Source organism: Protopterus annectens, chromosome 1.part1 (genome assembly GCF_019279795.1).
Source record: "Protopterus annectens isolate FY-2018-M chromosome 1.part1, PAN1.0, whole genome shotgun sequence".
Taxonomy (NCBI): Eukaryota; Metazoa; Chordata; order Ceratodontiformes; family Protopteridae; genus Protopterus; species Protopterus annectens.
The window spans coordinates 1,923,552,909-1,923,574,195 of record NC_056726.1 but is presented as its reverse complement, the minus strand read 5'-3'; positions in this window follow the sequence as shown (position 1 = coordinate 1,923,574,195).

Sequence of the window (21,287 nt, the reverse complement as noted above, 5' to 3'; positions counted from 1 at the left end):
CCGCTGCTGTGCTTGCTGTGGCACATGGCTAAATAACACCTTGTAGTTCTCATGGAGGTAAGGGATTATGACATCATCCTCCTGTCGGCTGTATGCTGGTAGACGCGTATGAGGCATTATCTGTAAGACATGATGAAGGTGACAGGTCACATCTACAGACATGTACAGTGATACTGCTGCACATACATTTCTAGTACATCTGCACAATTATCTTTGCAAATCAACATGACACGACTGGCATGTATGTGTCACACACATGTAACACCCATTATGCATTGGATATCATCCTCATATATGTGTGTCACCTCATTAGTGTTCCTACTGCTTGTGACATTTGTCTTCATGTGGGCATGTCTGTTTGCCTGCACTGGTGTTCTTACCTATCTGCACATGCCTGGATGTATCCACGGTAATGCTGTTGACCTTGATGCTGTGTATATGTCACATATCTGCACAGACACAGCCTTAATGGACTTGGGCAGTGACAATGCACCAAGTACACATGGAAACCTGTACATGCATCTGTTTTGCCATAGACATCTACACTGCACTGTACAGCTGTTCAACATCCTGCCACGGATCGCCTGTGTTGCACATGTGATAGACATGGGACAATGGCTAGTCGGACGTCATTCGCAGGTAAGGTTGTCAGCTATAGCATGTACGGACTGGGTTTACTAGCTGTATCCGACACCCATTACGCCACAGCGAGGGGCATCAGTGACACATTACTGATCCAGATAGTTGATACTATATCTATCATATGGCCATCACACCATGTATGACAGGGGTGATATGTGCAGCTATGTGGACAGGGCTGCATGGTATGGTGGGAGTATGTCACAGGTATGGCACAGGGATCTGTTCAGCATGTGGCCATCCTAGTCATAGGACGGTGGTTGTCCATGATGTATGTCTTTCAGATCAGGCTATGGACATGTAGCATGTCCAACAGCATAGTGTGGCATATGTCTGTATGCAAGGTGGATAGCATGCTGCATACTGGAGGTGAGTATTGTGGAGGCTGGTATCAGCCATCCACGCATGGGCCCTACCCCTGGAGGGTGATATGTGTTCCAATATTGGTCACATGGGTGCTGTGTATGCCTGGCCAATGATCTCCGTGCTCAAGGATACCACCCTGTCATGTCATGGGTACCTCGGATGACTATCTAAAGGGCCAGGGAGATGTCTCCAGCTCAGGGAGGTGTACTGCACAACACCATCCCTAACACAGTGTCCATAATGTTGACCACAGGCTAGGTGTTACTTAATGGGTACAGGGGTATTCCCCTAGTGATGTCATTGCTGATATCATCCACCAGAATGTGCACATATGTCACACACCGCACACACACAGCCCATTCTGTATGTTGTTCACAACACGGTGAAAACTATTGCCCATAGGTCATGGCCATTCACATCCTCACATACACAGATGGCTGACATTTGTCTGTGTGGTATGGGCTATAATGCGGGTGGGTACAACACATTAACCCTGCTTTACTGTTGCTGACACCATGTGATATGCACATGTCCCTGTAGCACCTTTAGTAGTTGTGAGTCTGTCAACAGGCCACTAGTAGAACACTCCTGTGACATACAAAGGCATTTGTAGTCAAACATCCATACTGTCTTGTACATCTGTACTGCTAACATCTACATTGATAATGGTTCATGGACTTGCAGACCATACCTGGCAGTGTTCTGATGTGGTGCCACCAATCATGACTGTCGTCAACACGTGTGGGTTGATATTATCCAACACCCTATCTGTATTGTATGGGCATGCTCGGCACTTGTTGAAAGCTTCTTGGCACGTTATGAGCTATTGCTTAGTTTAGCACCCATTTCACACCAGTCCTCACAGGTACATTGTCTGTCCATACATTTCCAGCTTGCTTACAGTACAACAGCTGTCGTACACACATCACTCACATATCTCGTGAGACATGGTGGTTTATACGGCGTGTCCACCTGGCATGTACCACTTATATCCAGGCATGTCCAACTGGCATGTACCAGTGCTATTGCCTATCACTATGATGACTATGTTGTACATGTGGCAATAGAGCTATTCTGATGTACACAGTCAATGCACACCTCCCAGCATGCAACAGTACAGCCTGTGAGGTATGCACATATGCAGCCCTGCTGGGGGTTATAATCTCACCAACCCTGACTGCACCTGACAGTCATGTGGGGATGTGCAACATTCGCAACACACCCCACTCATCACACAGTCCCAAATGATCCCCACCACAGGTCACACATACGGAGATTCCTTGTACAGTACCCCTCCATACTCTGTGTGGGCACCAATGGCAGCCCACATTGCCAAACACAACCCCACCAACATATAGCCCACAGACACGTGTGCCCATCACATACAGAATGTACCAAGTCCTATGCCCGAGAGGATGCACGGTCCAAACCAAGTAGACAGCTCCAAATAGACCAGCAAGGCAGCACAGAGTTCAATATATTTATTAAATACTGATAAATAAAACAAACAAACTAGTTTCGGCCAACAGCCTTCTTCAGTGTAAAACAGTATAATCCAGTTCATTTACATCATCCTTTAAATACATATCAAGAGCCAATCAACAGGTTGAGCTCATGAATACTGATAAGTTTGCAAATTATTTGTAATACATGTTTTGGGGCACTTAAAGTAAATCATATAGATATACAGTGAAAATTGGTATATATACTCGGGTGAGGTCCATCCATAACATGAAAAATAACCACCAAGTTACTTACATGAAACTAAACAAATTATTAGTATATTCTAACAAATTCATATGACAATACATTCATACTTAAAATTGGTTTTTATAATCCCATACTTAAAGAGCCTCCATCACAGGCTATTCAGCAGTTCTTGGTTAAAGAAACCATAGATGAAAATATCAAATACTGACATTCAAAGGACTCAAACATGCTATGTCATAAAGGAGCATATGTTGGACCAATTAGGTTATGTGTACATAAAAATGTATATATATAGAGATTGGTAGTAGGCAACACAAATAACAAGCATAGATCAGAAAGTGGATCAACAGTAATGAGAATGGCAGCCTGAACATATAGGCTTTCACACTTGTCCAGCATAAACATTACACCTATTATATATCTGTCCAAGACAAGATAAAGGGCCACCCAATAGATACAGGAAATCAATAATAAATAATACGATTAATTACTGATATGTTCTGACTACTTCATCTGGCAATGTATTCATACTTGGGATCTAATTCATCTTCCCATATTGAATAGAACACCCATGGCTAGTAAATAACCATTGTAGATATTGAAAAAATTCTTGCATGCTATATCTTGAGGAGCATATATTTAACAGCTACGGTATGTCTACCCACATATATATATATATATATCAATATAGGTTAGTTGTTAAACATAACTAGTAAAACATAATATTAGAACATAGTCCATATGACTTGATATCTTAACACCCTGTTCAATATTGGACAGGATGTTTCGACATTCAAAATCTTAAGGAAATATAAATGGGAGACCAATAGAGATTCCCCACTTGGTGTCCTATTATTGAGAGTACTGATACTGACTCAATATATTCCCTACAAGTGATCATTTAGTCCCGGGTGAAATAAAGCCCCCAGTGTAATAATCCAATGTTTCTCCTTTCGATCCAATAGCCCATGCCAACCTTGTTTATTTGTTCTGTCCCCAGAAATGCGGTCAATGACCATAAAGGTGAATCTCGCTTGAGAGTGTTTTAATGTGTGTTGATATAGGGCACTGGTCTCCTTGTGGTTTTTGATATCACTGTGATGTTCGTTCATTCTAAATCTTAAGGCTCTGGAAGTCTGTCCAACATAGAATCCCCCACAGTAGCAAGAGGCCAGGTACACCACCCAGTCGCTACTGCAGTTTCCAAAGATCTTGATATCAAAAACTTTACTAGTATTGCGACTTGTAAACGCCTTGGATTTCAGCATATATTGACAGGAACCACAATGACCACAGACATAAGTTGTGAGGGACAACTTATTACAATATCAGAATAAAAATAAAAATCAATCCTCTTCCAACACAAGTGTTAGGTTTATCACCACTTATAGCAGAAACATTAATATGATTAGAAACATCATTAATAAACATTGGAACATTTTATTGGCCAATGATAAGCTGCGAAGTTTTTTGGGACCCCGTTGTCTTTTCTCATATAAACGTGGTAAGACCTTAGGCTCTTACTTTTCACATTTTAAACATATGGCAAGTGGGGGGACTACTCACAAACAACTGACACTTCATGGTGATGAACTCATTGGGTCGTTCCCCTGTGGTCATTGTGGTTCCTTTCAATATATGCTGAAATCCAAGGCGTTTACAAGTCGCAATACTAGTAAAGTTTTTGATATCAAGATCTTTGGAAACTGCAGTAGCGACTGGGTGGTGTACCTGGCCTCTTGCTACTGTGGGGGATTCTATGTTGGACAGACTTCCAGAGCCTTAAGATTTAGAATGAACGAACATCGCAGTGATATCAAAAACCACAAGGAGACCAGTGCCCTATATCAACACACATTAAAACACTCTCAAGCGAGATTCACCTTTATGGTCATTGACCGCATTTCTGGGGACAGAACAAATAAACAAGGTTGGCATGGGCTATTGGATCGAAAGGAGAAACATTGGATTATTACACTGGGGGCTTTATTTCACCCGGGACTAAACGATCACTTGTAGGGAATATATTGAGTCAGTATCAGTACTCTCAATAATAGGACACCAAGTGGGGAATTTCTATTGGTCTCCCATTTATATTTCCTTAAGATTTTGAATGTCGAAACATCCTGTCCAATATTGAACAGGGTGTTAAGATATCAAGTCATATGGACTATGTTCTAATATTATGTTTTACTAGTTATGTTTAACAACTAACCTATATTGATATATATATATATATATGTGGGTAGACATACCGTAGCTGTTAAATATATGCTCCTCAAGATATAGCATGCAAGAATTTTTTCAATATCTACAATGGTTATTTACTAGCCATGGGTGTTCTATTCAATATGGGAAGATGAATTAGATCCCAAGTATGAATACATTGCCAGATGAAGTAGTCAGAACATATCAGTAATTAATCGTATTATTTATTATTGATTTCCTGTATCTATTGGGTGGCCCTTTATCTTGTCTTGGACAGATATATAATAGGTGTAATGTTTATGCTGGACAAGTGTGAAAGCCTATATGTTCAGGCTGCCATTCTCATTACTGTTGATCTACTTTCTGATCTATGTTTGTTATTTGCGCTGCCTACTACCAATTTCTATATATATACATTTTTATGTATACATAACCTAATTGGTCCAACACATGCTCCTTTATGACATAGTATGTTTGAGTCCTTTGAATGTCAGTATTTGATATTTTCATCTATGGTTTCTTTAACCAAGAACTGCTGAATAGCCTGTGATGGAGGCTCTTCAAGTATGGGATTATAAAAACCAATTTTAAGTATGAATGTATTGTCATATGAATTTGTTACAATATACTAATAATTTGTTTAGTTTCATGTAAGTAACTTGGTGGTTATTTTTCATGTTATGGATGGACCTCACCCGAGTATATATACCAATTTTCACTGTATATCTATATGATTGACTTTAAGTGCCCCAAAACATGTATTACAAATAATTTGCAAACTTATCAGTATTCATGAGCTCAACCTGTTGATTGGCTCTTGATATGTATTTAAAGGATGATGTAAATGAACTGGATTATACTGTTTTACACTGAAGAAGGCTGTTGGCCGAAACTAGTTTGTTTGTTTTATTTATCAGTATTTAATAAATATATTGAACTCTGTGCTGCCTTGCTGGTCTATTTGGACCCATCACATACAGCCAATAGGGAGTCATAACATACACAACACACCTGCTATAGGAGACTGTCGGCGGTCACGCTGCTGTTCCACTCAGCAGGCTATACAAGGCGATAGTCACTTACATCCTGCTGTCAGGTAACTGGTTCTGTAACATAACCTATGCACACATGCCACAACTCAGCAGGTACAATGTGACTGTCATTTTCCATGTTTGTGTGACTGAGGTTGTATCTCAGGGCACAGACTACGTGTGCAGGGACATGCAATAACCCACCAGTGTTGTAGCCCTGATGGTGTGGTCCGAGCCCTGGGGAGCATTTTGCGCTCATCCGGACTGGTTACCACTGTACAACGAGCGACTGTGTCACTCCCGACAGTTGTCCATGCTTCTGCTGTCATTCCACAGGCATCTGGTATACGTCCACTTTGACAGACCTGGTCAAACAACATGATGCTGTGGCACAGTTGACCTGCACCTGTCAGCCCTGGGAGTACAGATCACATGTTGGACTCTTGCTGCTTTTATACTGCCTGTCTTGCACAGTGTCCAGTAACAGTCACCACCAGAACGGGAACTGGCTAGCGAAACATGTGGTCATGTAACACAATGCTTGACATCATCCTCTGTGACGCATGCAGGCAAGGCACACCTGATACTGCACCACTTCAATATCTCTGCAGTGATTGGGACCTGCCTCTTGGCTCTGCAGAGCACACCTGCAATGACCGGTTATAGACAGACCGTACCTCTCAGGCACATACCTGGAATGGCACACCCATGTCTGAGGTGTCCCCATATTCCACTATGTTGTACACACATCCCTGCTGGTTACTTAGCACAATGCATCACAGGTGCTCCACGTGCAACTAACTGTGTCTGGAACTGCTATTCACAGTATTACCAGCTGCGGATTCAACATACCCCACAGTTACCAGACCTCATTTCATGGTGTACTGGACAGTTGGGCTCATACTGCTGCTACTTATGTGAGACTGACAGTAACCCACACTTAACTGTGATAGCCGCACATGTACCGACACATTAGGCGTACGCTGTCCGTGAGTTATAACCTCTGCTCAGCTGGTTCGACCCATACACACCACCTCCAAGACCAACGTTATCCTTGACATGGACACTACCAACATGTGACTGCTGTTCCACACCTGGGGTTATCCCCTCATTTGTGGAGTCTGAACATATGCTACTCACACTTGTTAGCCATGTACCGGCACCACACACTTCACGGCATACACAGTAGATGAGTACTACAACACCTACTACAGATGTCGCATGACAGTGGTACTTGATGTCATGACACACGTGCAGGTGGACAATGCATACAAATGCTGAGACATACCCCAGTGCACTTCATTAGCATGTACACGACAATATGGATCATGCTATTCCACACAGAGCCATGATGGTGCACACCAGATAACAGATGCCACTCTGGGGGTGCGGTGCCATGGACATACTTTACAACAGGTGGGGGCTGTTGCACAGTGGTGTACATTCCCATGGGTTGGGTAACTCACTGGTCAGCCTTGGTAGGGCCACGGGATCCCTCATCACATATTCCATAACTAGCTATGTACACATTACTGCGACACATTCCAAGATGTACCACAAGGCATTATGGTGGTATATCATTAGTCGTATGCAATACCCACATCTGCTCACACATACAACTGTCACTCTGGAATATGACAGTAACAGGTGATGTTGGCAACATGCTGTCTGATGGTTTCAATGCTAACATTACACCCTCTCACTCCCTACAGGGCCACCTTCCTTGCAGGAACATTGCGGTGTACCTGCGGTCACACCTACACAGTACTGACTTGCACTCTATATGTCATAGGACACTGGCCCCTTGTCACCCTACAAAATCCCAGGCTGTGATGTCCACAGACCTCTGAATGACATGTCTCCCCACTGGGACACCATATTCAGTAATAGCCTTGTACCAGACATTGGCACACAGCGACAGTTACACTCCACACAGGTGGCGCCACAATGCACGACTGGGACTATTGCCCTACACACCTCACTGGACTGTTCTGCATGGCTATAGGGCACATCATCATGGACATCATTCGCTGAGTCTTTGTTGTGCTCCGGTCCTTTGATGTCAGCTGGGTTGGTCTTGTTGGGGCCACAGCATGCCTCCTACACCTGTTGAGCACCTTTCATACAGTCGCCAGAGTAGTTGATGACGACACGGGGTCCACACAGTCTACATTGTCCTCTCGCTGCCTTACAGCACCGTTCTCCATTCTGGTATTGACAACATACACATCCACCTGCACATCAAAACATATGTCTCAGGATGTTATGCAATGTGGCTAATGGACGGGACACACACACACTGAGGGTGGCATACCATATCACATACTGCATTCCAGTTACACTTGGCATACCACAGTCCTCAGTCATGAGGCCCTTGTGTTCAGTATATGCTTCCCTGAGGTACAGGCTACCACTGAGGGGACTTCCCTGCCTAGCTTTACAGACCACTGCATACCAAGCGCCATTGTTGATCCACCAGCTGATACAGACCCCACCCATATGGGTGTCACTGTGACGGATACCTGATATGAACATCATGGCCTCAACCTGCATGACACTTGGTATGAACATCACCTTTGCAGTACACCAGCCACCCACTGGTTATCACATAGGTGTTAGTCCCCTACATACATGTCACATTGTACGTGTTCTTACTACACATGTATGTTGCACACACTCCTGTGATTACCACATTGCCACTGTGGCATGAATATCCTTCTACGTGTCCACACTTGTCTGTACTGGATGTGTAGCTGGTACATAGGCACCCATTGTACCGCTGAACACCAGACTTATACACACATCCATGGGTACAACACCCTGCTTAGGGTGTACCTTACACAACAGCTACAGCTTTACATCACTCATTTCGCCATGGCGTTTATTGAGCTACAACAGTTGAAGTTTGTGGCTGAAGTACAGACACCATGCCTGTACACATTTGCGGACTACATACTCAGGGGAGACCGCTGCTGCAAAGACAGGGCCCATGTCTGCAAATATGTTAATGGATATACTCCGCATACGTGGCATACGCAATAGCCACTGTGAGCATGATGCTCATGGATATGTGCACACACGCAACAGTGTGTGGGATGTGCTTGGGGGTTGCATTCCCAGACCGGACACTCACCATGCTTTGGGACAAGATTCCTATGTACATCATGCATGGACAGTCAGTAGCAGTGTTCATGTGATACCTCACTTGGTGGATGGTGGACACATGTACGACAGGGATCACTGCAGTGGCTGTACTGTGCAGAGATGCAGGTTACACATGGCTCTTCTGTTCACAGGACACTACCCTAGTGAGGTGCCATTGGTGTGCACACTGTAGTTGTTGTTACACATAGACTTGCCAGATTGCATGGTACCCCACTATGAACCTGTGGAGCTATTACATGTCCTCTGTGCATGGTTACTGGAATAGCCCTTCCATTTAGATTAGCTGTCACGCTATTACAATGTCCTATGACTACAGGCCATATGTATCCTGTTATTGTACACACCATTCATGTTCTTCTTTGTCTGTCACATCTCTTCTGGTATTCTAGTATGGGAGTAATGTTTGCGTCCTTTGCAAATGCACAGAGTGGATTACATTATTTATTTCATCATAACTCTTTATACATAAGTTAATTACATACTACTCACATCACTATACAATACCTTTGGTATGCATCATATGCCTGTTCTCCTGTGTAGCATATCTGACATATCAATCTACTGTACTATACATTACACATATGTTACATGGTATCCCATAATTCAAAGCATACTTGCACAGCGGGACCACCTTAGACATGTCATTGACATTATATGCCCATACACATGCGTACTGTTACAGTATATCCACATATACTATCCCCTGCTATGGCACGTACTTGTTGGACATACCCTGCCACTGACGGCGGGTTGTATGACATTGTTCTGTTTAAAGCCGTCATGTTGCATCCCTTGTGGTGTCTGTGCTGTTTACCTTGTGGCCCACTGCTGGATGCACAACTTCTACAAGCGTTAGTACGATCAGCAAGACATCACTACATAAATACCCGTTCCCACTTTATGCATGGAGGACACTTTTAATTACTGCAAACCAGGCTATGCATACACTGACATAACTTAATACGGAACATACTATACATACAGTTAGTGTTCTACATACCTTGATATTGTTCCGGTATTTCGTCTCTATCTCGCTCTTCTGTATCACTCTTTAAACTGTTTTACGGCATGAGCATACAGTTTGCATATCTGGCAAGACATCCTTATATACGTCGATACCTGCAACATGTGGTTTACTGCCACCAATTGGTATTCCGGTGTGACTAATTACGTGCACTTCAGCTGTGCAGCTACTCCATTCACCAATTACGCGGCAACAGTGGGGTATAATTGAATTCTCCACTTGGGCATTGGCCATTTGCCCTGCCTTCGGGGAGATGGCCTGTATTGTGTTTTGTTGTGTGTAATTGCAACTGCTATGTGTAGAGCCAAGTGTATTTTGGAGTCATGTCCCCCGTGGATTGTGTGTGACAGCTTGAGTATGTGGTTCCACCCGTCTGATAACGGACTATTGCAAACACCTGTAACATCGCTGTTTGTACCGTTATACGACGGATACAATTTTGCATGGTGCCTTTAAATGTGTCTCTCACAAGGTATGTTAATGGTTCAGCTGATGTAATTGACTAAGTGGATGTTTATGCTGTGATTATGGTCTGTATTGCTATTGTTTCCAGTGTGGGGGATGTAGTCGGGTGTACTTAGCATATATGGTTTTGTGGGGCTTGCATTTCTACGTAGTCCATATATATGTGTGTGGTCCCCTTCCCTAATTACAGTGCTATCACTTAGTAGACTTATGTTACGGGAATTTACTTTGGGCCGTTGTTAATTGGTTTCTATATGGTATGCAGGTGAGGTTGATACTTCCATACCTCCGGATGTACGGAGATATGTGCAGGGCTATTTCTAAATGACCTCTATCCCGTGTATGTCTGTCCCAGATATTTGCAGTCATTGATGTGGTGTTGGTGTCAGACCCTCTGTGGCATGGCTTGCCACCTTTTCATATGGCCATAGTTGTACACTTGCGGGTCACACAGTGGTGTTTACAGGCTGACATATAGCCATGGTCAGTACACAGGGTAGCACATACTTTTATCCTCATTACTTACCAATTGTTCTTGGACCTTGCCTATTTATCAGTTTGCTTGTAACATTTCCATTTCTTACATACAGGCATGAGTATTTCCTGCAACTATTGCATAATATTTGGGACATACTAATGTCCTACACTCTTGGACAGTTGCCCTTTGTAATGTTTCATGTCAGGACACACCTGCCCAGGGAGGGGCTGTCCCTCCCAATGTGGGACAGGTGTTTACCGCATGCCTACGGCTAGCTATACCCGCACCTACCGTAATCATCTACCTCTGAGTTGCCACCTACAGACACACGATGCGGACACACACACACATTACAGTCACACGGAAACAGACATGGCACCCTCAACACACACATACACAGGCTACATCACTCACAACGACAGTTATACATGGTACCTACATGGACTGCACTGCCGGCAGAGGTGATTACATGTCCTTACTATCATCATATTGCTCGCAGTTCTACTGTTCCAGTACTGTGTTCTTTCTGTCTTTCAGCCTCCTGGTTACGCGTGTCGGTGTGTGACACGTTCCATAGTTGGCGGTATCCTATTTATTTGTGCCTCCAAGGTGTTTTGAATGTCGTTGACCTATCTATATATTTGCAGATGTCAGTGACTCCTTATATATCGACATATATCACACTATTGCCCTTTCTATCTGTATTATATATGTGTAGATATATATATATATATATATATATATATATATATATATATATATATATATATATATATATATATTTATATATACATATCTCAGACAGGGGTGGTGACAGACACGCTATGCCTTTCCTTGTGTGTTTGTCAGTGTATACTGTGTTTCCTGGACTCCGCACGTTTTTGTCTGTACCTGTCACATTACACACCTGCCATAGGTTAAGATTACCTCCCATCCCACTTTGCGAGGGACAGTCCCTCTTTGTGCAGGTGTGTCCTGCGAAATATTTGTGAACATAGCAAATGTCCTGCAACTTTGGGACAAACATATTCCTTATACTTTATGTAATAGTTGCATAAAACACTTATTCTGTCTCTGACCCACCTACATGTTACAGGACATGGAACACGTACCTGCGACCATTACTAGAATAAGCGTTTTATCTATGCAAAACACTGACATTCTGGTTTTCGTACTGGCTGGGTGTATGTGTTGGCCTGCAGACATTTGGCGTATGTCCCACATTGGTCATTTGAAATGTGGCAACCCTACCATACATACATCTTGGCTAGCAATAGTGTTGGATGATTGTATACATGATTGCCTGTTCCACTCCTGGCAGTGGTCATTTTACCCTTTAGAGCAGGTGCTATTTGTTCAGGGGTGACTAATGCTGGTTTCACCTGTTCTGTAGATCATTAACCGTGATATGCGCAGTGGTCGGTGAAGCTTAGCCTTGTTTCGCGCATATCCGTATAGTCGTATTTAGACATCGCTTACCAGCTGTGGGCAACGCTTATTCCCACTAACATGTGCTACACATATTCTGATGACCTGCATCCGGAATGCATTACCCATGCTGTCGGGAGTACGTTACATCCCTTGTGGGACGTGGGACCGGGAACATGCACAACAGTCACTGCATGTACCACTTGGACATCTGGGGGTTGTACACGTATTATGTCATTTTGTATGTGAAGTACACTACAGCAGTTACTCCACACTACACTCACATGGATAGCTCTGTTAGTTTACTAACTGATGAGTCCAGTTAATGGTATGTCCATGTGATGTTTACTGGCTGTACTCTAGCATTGGGTATGTATATCACAATTAGCTACACCTGATAATGTGCTACACCTTCATACGACCGTGGCTGCAGCATGCTGGGGTGACAAATACCTGTCATGGGTACATCCCCTGTCCTGACACAACATCCATGATTACATTTTGTGGAGCCCCTCAGTAACACAGCAGGGAAATCCGTGCTGAGTGTGTGTAGGACAGTGCTTACACACATGTGCTCCCGTGATTGCCTCTGCTCCAGTAAGCGACAGTTGCTTACTCGATGTTGTGGGGATGGGAGTCACTGTTTGCCCCGTTTGGTGTTTTGCCTCTGACAATCGGGCATGTACCTACCAATGCACCTGTGAATTTCTACACACAGCACCAACAGATGCTGATAGGCACATCTACTGTTCAGGTGTTGACATTTCCGTGTTCCAATGGCTGTTGCATGTACAATGTTTGAGGGCTGCCTATGTAGGATTGCACAGTGGGCCACCTATACATCACAATTTACAGGTGATCGTGTTTGTGTGCCATCCATTGTACTGTGGGTGCAGGTGGAGAGGGGAGTCAGTCCATGGGGCCCTACACTTTCAAGGTATGTGCTATACGTTCCCTCTTTGCCAAGGCGTAGGCATATTAGGCATGCCTCCGTCTGCCTACTGGGGTTGGCACAGTGTGTCCGTGGTCTGGATCCTTCTGTGCCTGTGTTGGCCTTGGCAATTGCGGTGGGCTGTGAGGCCCTCCCCCATTTTGACCCTGCTGCAGCTGTTTCCGCAGGATCATATTATGTAGCATGGCACATACTATGAAGATGTGGGCACATGTGCCTGGGGAGTACTGCAAGGCTCCACCAGATGTGTCCAAGCACTGGAACCGTGATTTCAGCATCCTGAACACATGCTCTATGATGATTCTGGTTTGTGTGTGTGCCTCATTATGGAGTTCTTGCATTGGTGTGTGTGCATTTCTGATGGGGGTCATCATCCACGACTCCAGTGCATAGCCAGCATCCCCCACAAGGTGGCCATGTGGGATGTCCCCCCTGACAAATACCTGATACAGCTCTGAGGCATGCCAGATATGGGAGTCATGGTAGCACTGCACATGACATTGCACACGACCTGACAATTGATGGAGTGGAATCCCTTGCATTTTATGTAGTGCCTATCATACTCACCGGGTGGTGACTTGATTTGTATGTGCATGCAGTCTATCGCACCCAGTACCTCCGGGTATTTTGCCACATGGTGGAAGTGATGCATATTGCTGGCCAACTCCTCCTGAGTTCGGGGGAAGTATATATGCTCATTGGCATGTGCTAACATGGCATCCAGGAACCGGTGTAGTACCCTGGATGCCAATGCCTGTGAGATCCCCATTATATCTCCAGCTGACCTTTGAAAGGTACTTGTGGCTAGTATTCACAAGCTTACACATACCTTCATGTCCACTGGGATGGGTTCCCCTCTGTTGTTTCTGGTTCTCAGGCGTGGCCGGCACAGCTCTACTATTTGCTGTAAGATGTCCCTGTCCACCCTGTAATGCTCTACTATCTCCAGATCATGTAGCCCCTGGTAGGTTACCCTTGGTCTGAACACTCTTCTCCTCCTCCGAGGCCTACTGTGGTTGTCAGCATCATCCTCCACAACACCGTCGGTCTGTAACACATGCTGATGAATCACAGCTATGGCAGCTCCCAACATGTACATTTTAAAAGTTGCCCATCTGTTTACACCTATGGTGTAGTGTTTGGGAATACACAAGTGTGTGTTGGGTGCTTTCACACTTTATACTGTTTTGCTGTGAACACTGATGATGATGTCATAGGGTGTGTATGTACGATCGTGGCTACAGGGTATCTTCTGTGTTTTATTAACGGAACCACTATTGTGCTGCCTTTGGTGTTGCATTACATTTGGCTGCTGTGAATTACCTCCTGCCCTTCTGTTTACATTTGTGCACGTTACACCTACCATTTGCTGGCATGCATCCAGCAGCCTGCTTTCCTTTGTACTTTCCTAGACCTGGCTTATCTTCCGTAATGTGTTTTATTGCTGGTCCACTGTGGGTTTGCTTTGCTCTGCTATGACAGTTCTCCTATCTTTGCATTCCAAGTCCTCCCCTCCTTTCTTTGCAATCCTATGCCTCCCCTATCCTGTTTTGCAGTTTTCTGCATGCAGGCTTGTCTATTGCCGTCGATTGGCCACCGTGAGTTGATTGGTGTTAATTGCTTATTAGTACGCCAATTACCCTGCTTTGGCATTTCCTTGTTTTCTTCCCATGACCTTCCTGTTTATGCTATTGTTTGCGTCGCATGCATCCGCTTACCGGGTTACGGGCACGTTTCCATCCCCGTACACATGTGCTTTCAGGCACCATGTGTGCTCTCAGCTAAACGGTTCTATACCTTCCTCCCCACCCCTGTCCTGCAGCTTTGCTTAGCAATGGCCAGGCCAGATTTGCATTGCTCCAATGTGCTTACTGATACGGTGGCACACCCCTCTGCTGATGTCATGTATCATCTCTGATACACTCCTCGGTGTTATAGCGCTGCGCCGTCAGGTACATCCTTAATCCGGCGGGACATTTGCGATTCAGTATTACCTGCCTCATTTGCATGGTATTGACTACTAATTCATAGTTACAGCTCTGAACACTGTCACGGGCCCTTGGCAACCCTTGCACCTTGCTTGTGGTGTGCCATGCCTACCATTGCGTATTATCTTGAAATCCTGATTTGTCTTTCATTGCGATTTTATGACATTTGTATATATTTCCTTTGTATTCCTGTTTGCGCACACATGCCCTGCAGTTGTGCTGTGCGTTACTTTGGACATGACATTAAATGTTGTTTTTAGGTGTTGTGCATCTTTTCTTGTGCCATTGGCTGTGTATCTAGCCATTGGCATATGTTAACTTTGTAATACATGAGTCTAGTCCACTTCCATAACTCAGATGTTCTGTTTGAGAAAATGTAAACAGTGTTTTTTTGGTTTACATTTCCATGGGCTTGTGCTACGCCTGCACCACTTTGTGAATCACTGTATGCCTTCATTAGCATGGTGCGACACTGCGCATGGGGAGATTTGCATACCCATGCCAAGGGCTGCGTAGATCTGACGTATGCCGGTGGTGCAGGTGGAATTGGTTCGTACCTGAATCGCTCGGCGGACATATTTGGCCTTATCCCGTATACACTACGCCTGTGCCTGGAGCAAGCTTCATGAATCTGGGGGTAAAACTCAACCAACAACAAACCATTCTATGGATTTCAAACTGACACCAGCAGTTTTTAAAAATGTGGAGGGCAACGGTGAAGCCAGTAATAGTACAAGTTATAAAACACAGAGCGGACACACTACGAGTGCTTCAGGAAATATAAAAGACTGTAACAACATACATTTCAAGGAATGGCTGCAGGTTAGTTATTCCTCCGATTTTAAGGACAAAAACATTAAACATAAACCAGAGACTGATACAAAAATCAGTTAGATAAACTTGAGAGACTTTGTATAAATGTAAAAGCTTAGATGTGGAGAATGGATACTTGAAAGAATGTATTTCCGAAAACATTGTACCAAAAGGACTACAGATATATAAATATCCAAATAATGTAGTCCGTTACAGTATTTTTCACAAGGAATTAATAGATATTTTAACAAATGTAGGTTAGAAATGTTAAAAAGTATGACAGAGGAAAATGAAAGAGTGAAAAGTGAGTTAATGAAAGAAATTGATGCACTAAATGATTGTATTACAAATGATTTGATGTTTGGAATTCCAGAAGAAAAAGAAAACTATTACGAAATTAAGAAAGTTGTTGATGAACAATGTCATGAATTGATCAGAAGGAAGATGAAAAAATTGGAAAGATATATAATGGAATATAAAAACAACTCTAGTTATCCCAAACCTAAAACTAGGTTCAGGTTTTGGAAAAGAGAATATAGGGAATTTAGGGATGGAGAAGTTTATAATGAACAACCAGGTGTAGGAGAAAATGTCACTGAATTAGATGATTACAATGAGTATCCACCATTAAGGAGGTCAGAAAAACTAATGAATAAAAAAGAATTTCAGCAGAATCAACAAAACAGGAATTTTTGGAGGGGAGGAAGAAGGGGGACGGGGCGATACTAAGTCAAAAAAGTATTAACCTCTCCAACTGGGATACAGAAGTTATGATTCAAGATAGTACTAATCCATTTAGGTTCACTAAAGGAGATTTTAGCATTTACAATTACAGCTCTATGGAATTGCATGAAGCTCATTTTAGTTTATTATCTAGAGGTATAAAATTCATACCTTTTAGAAAGTGAGACCTTGCAAAGACATTATTAGATGTTAAAACCTTTTTGAGGAAAATTAACTTGCAAACATTTTTCAACCTGGAAACTGTAATGAAATCCATTCATTTGGTAAAAAGGAGTACTTTCAACCCACCCCTACACCCACAAATAAGAAACTTTGAAAGCTTGGTGGAAAATAAGATTAGAAGGAATTTTGATAAAGTCAAGTATAAAACTAATTTAGATAATAAAGAAAGTCTTGTTCTAAAAGAATTGAGTAATGACCCAAACATTAGAGTTATGAAACCAGACAAAGGGGAGGAATGGTATTAATGGATGCTTTTATATATGAAAGCAAGATGAATGAGATTTTAAGGGACATTTCAAGGTATTCAAGCATCTCAATAAATGAAACCAAAATAGAGTATCGTAAAATTGATATGGTACTTGAAGATTTGTTATCAGAAGATTTAATAGATAGTAAAACATATGGGTTCTTAAATGTGGACAAGCCAAAGATACCATCCATCTTTGGCATACCTAAAATACACAAAGATGGTAAGGATCCACCTTTGAGACCAATAGTGTCAACTGAAGGGTCTAAAACCCTTCCACTAGCTAAGTATGTTGATTACAAATTTAAAAAAAAAACTATGGTTAAAAAGAGACAATATTCTTAGGGATTCATGGGATTTCCTGAGAAGTATTAAACAGGAATTGTATAGGGGAAATATTTCCTTCATCACCATTAATGTAATAGACTTGTTTTCAATAATCCCCCATGAGGAAGGCTTGGCACTATTAAAATAAATAGTATTTGAGGACAATACTTTAACCCATGATGAATGTATAGTAATTTTACAATTAACTGACTTGGTTTTAAAATATAACTTTTTATATTACAAGAGGGAATATTTTCACCAAACAAAAGGTATAGCTGTGGGTGCGGCATGTGCACCAACATACGCAAATATGGTATTAGCCAAATGGGAGGAACAGTTGGTTTTACACTCCACATATAGTGACAAATGGTCATTACACGAAAGATTCCTGGATGATATATGTATTTTTTGGACTGCACCTAGTGAAGAAGTTACAGAATTTATACATTTTTTGAATAACAGTACAGAATTGTTGAGATTTACACGCAACATTGATAAGGAAAAGCTATACTACTTGGACATAGAGATATATAAAAAAGACAACAAATTTAGTTTCAGAGTATACAGAAAGAATACTTATTCAAATTCATAGCTACATTACAGCAGTGCACATTCAGTACATCAAAAAAGGAATCTAGTGAGGGGTCAATATATAAGATCCTCCAGAATGACCTCTAACGTAGAAGATTTTTTAGAGAAAATGAAAGTTTTGAAAAAGTTGTTTATGGTGAAAAAATACCCGGCTCATATGATAGAGCAAATAGCGAAAGAAGTTTTAGAGGGTAGAATAGGAAAATTTAAACCCATATTGGGTCATGAAGAGAAAATACCAGGAGAAAACAAACAGGAGGCAAACTTTAATAGGGCATTGGTGTTAGAATTTAATGGAACCTCCTCTATGGTGAGGAATATCGTGGACAAAGAATGGAATAGATTTATGTCTATTACAGATTTAGACAAAATAAACAAGGAAAAGTTAAGGGTGGTATACAAAAATTATCACAGCTTAAAGAATTTGTTTGAAAGAAATAGCTTCAGAGACAATGGAAATAAAAGAAAAAAATGGAACCTTCAAATGTGGGCATTGCTGTCAGTGTCCCTATATTGCTAACAAAGAATCCATATTCATAGGAAACAGGAATAAGGTATTAGAAGGGAAAGAATACAACAATTGTGACTATTTTGGTTTAGTATATTTGGCTAAATGTGAAATTTGTCAAACATTTTACATTGGAAAGACAGGGCATAAATTGAAAAGAAGAATTTATGAACATATTTACGACATACAAAATAAAAAAGAAACAAATGCCCTATATAGGCATAAATTGGATTGTAGTAATTCTTTTTTTGTGATAGAAAGAATAAAAAAAGATGAAAGGGGAGGCTTATGGGAGGAAATAATAGAATACAAAGAGCTTTGGTGGCAGGTCACACTACAGGCTAATAAACACCCAGGATTAAATGATTTTATATCCATAACCCCCTTCTTAAACTGAGAGCTGCAAAATTATGACTTTTACAAATTATAACCCACACCTTATTTTATTCACTTTATTATTTTCCCCATATTGTAACTGTAAAAGAAACATAGAGCTTTTAACTTTTTATATTCTACACCAATGTGTTTATTTAAATGGAATTATTTTAACATATTTACATAGATTTTAACATACATATATATTTTAGTACAATCTAAGGACTATATTATTGATTATATATGACGTTTTATTATTTAAAACGTTTTTAATATTAAAATTGTGGTGATTATAGACAAGCCTAACCTTTGGCGAAAGCTTACATTAATGGTTTATATTTTTGTACAAATAATACATTTTTTAATTTAATGTAATGAAGGAAAATGACCCCTAGATGGTGGTATAATGGTTTTAATTGAATTATCTTAATGAAATATTTACACATTGTAATTTCATTTGTATTTTAAGTGCACAAAGATGCATTCTCGTTTCTTTACTCAATATGTTTGTATTTTTTATCATTAGACTGGTGACAACATGAAAAGAAAGAATTATTCATATTTGTTCAGTAAAATTATCTCTTTCATAGACATATTGTTTCAGTCAATCAATTACGTTATTATCAGATTGATGGCTGTTTTAGTATAAAATTAGTTGATTGAGTCCCATACCCACATCTCAGGAAGTTATCTAAATGAAAATGTATTGGTTTTAACATTCATGTAGATCTTTTATTTTGAAAACATTTTATTTTGTATTAAAGTTGTTTTTATTGGTTTCTGCTGTCCGAGAGATTCATTTTCCGGATGTACAAATAATTTCCCCTAATAACCAACCCTCCCCCTTTATCCGGTTTCATAGTCCTTACTGCTAAGTGCCTGAAATCATTAAAGGCTACTCAAACCGATGTAGAAATATTCTTCTTATACTTTAGAAATCCATGTAGTAAATTCCTAAAGTTGATTTCACACATTTTATCAAAAACTGAAATCAGATGATTTACTGGGGAGTTATAAGTGCTGGCTAGATGAAATTCAAAAATAGTTCTCTGCTCTGAATCTAAAAGGGCTGTATTGTGATTTCAGAGTTGGTGTATTTAAGTAGGGGGTGTGTGTCAATGTAATGTGGGTCAATGTAATGTTTAAAGTGTTTTCTTTTTCTTTTTTTTTTGTTGGAACAGTGATTTGTTTCCCTTGGAAAAAAATTGCTGTTCTGACAGTTCGACATTGTAAGCTTTTGCTTACTTAGGGTCGATTAATCACCGTTCGTTTTTTTAAGCGTTCAGTGATGCAATATAGACCTTAAATAAATATGTATAAATCCTCAACTCAATCAAAATACATGAAAGAATACAACATAAGACTCCAGAATAAATACATAATAGATGCTATACATGTATAGTACATAAATGCAAGTCAATGATAGAAATAAAATTCCTTGCAGGAGTTGTAGAATTATTAGCAAAGGGCTTGTCCTTTATACCGTCTAAACCAGCAGATATAGTAAAAACTATGATGGAATTCAAGCTGTTCATTAGGAAACTTAATCTACAAGCCCTTTTAGATGCAGAGCAGAGAACCTTTTCTGAATTCCATCTAGCCAGCACTTACAACCCCCCCAGTAAATCCACTGATTTAAATTTTTGATAAAATGTGTGAAATCAACTTTAGGAATTTACTATCTGGATTTCCAAAGGATAAGAAAAATATTGCTACAGAGGATTAGGTAGCCTTTAATGATTTCAGGCACTTACCAGTAAGGACTTTGAAAATGGATAAAGGGGGAGGGTTGGTTATTACGGGAAATGATTAGTACACTCATTAGACCCATTATAGAGTACAACGCCCCTTTTGGAATGTACCTCACAAGACATCTGCAATAGCTGGAAAGGCCACATAAGTACCTCACAAAGAGGATTACTGGCCTCAAACAGATGCCCTACACTGACCATTTAAAAAAACTCCAGCTTTAGTCTGTAGCATATCGCCTACTCCGAGGTGATCTC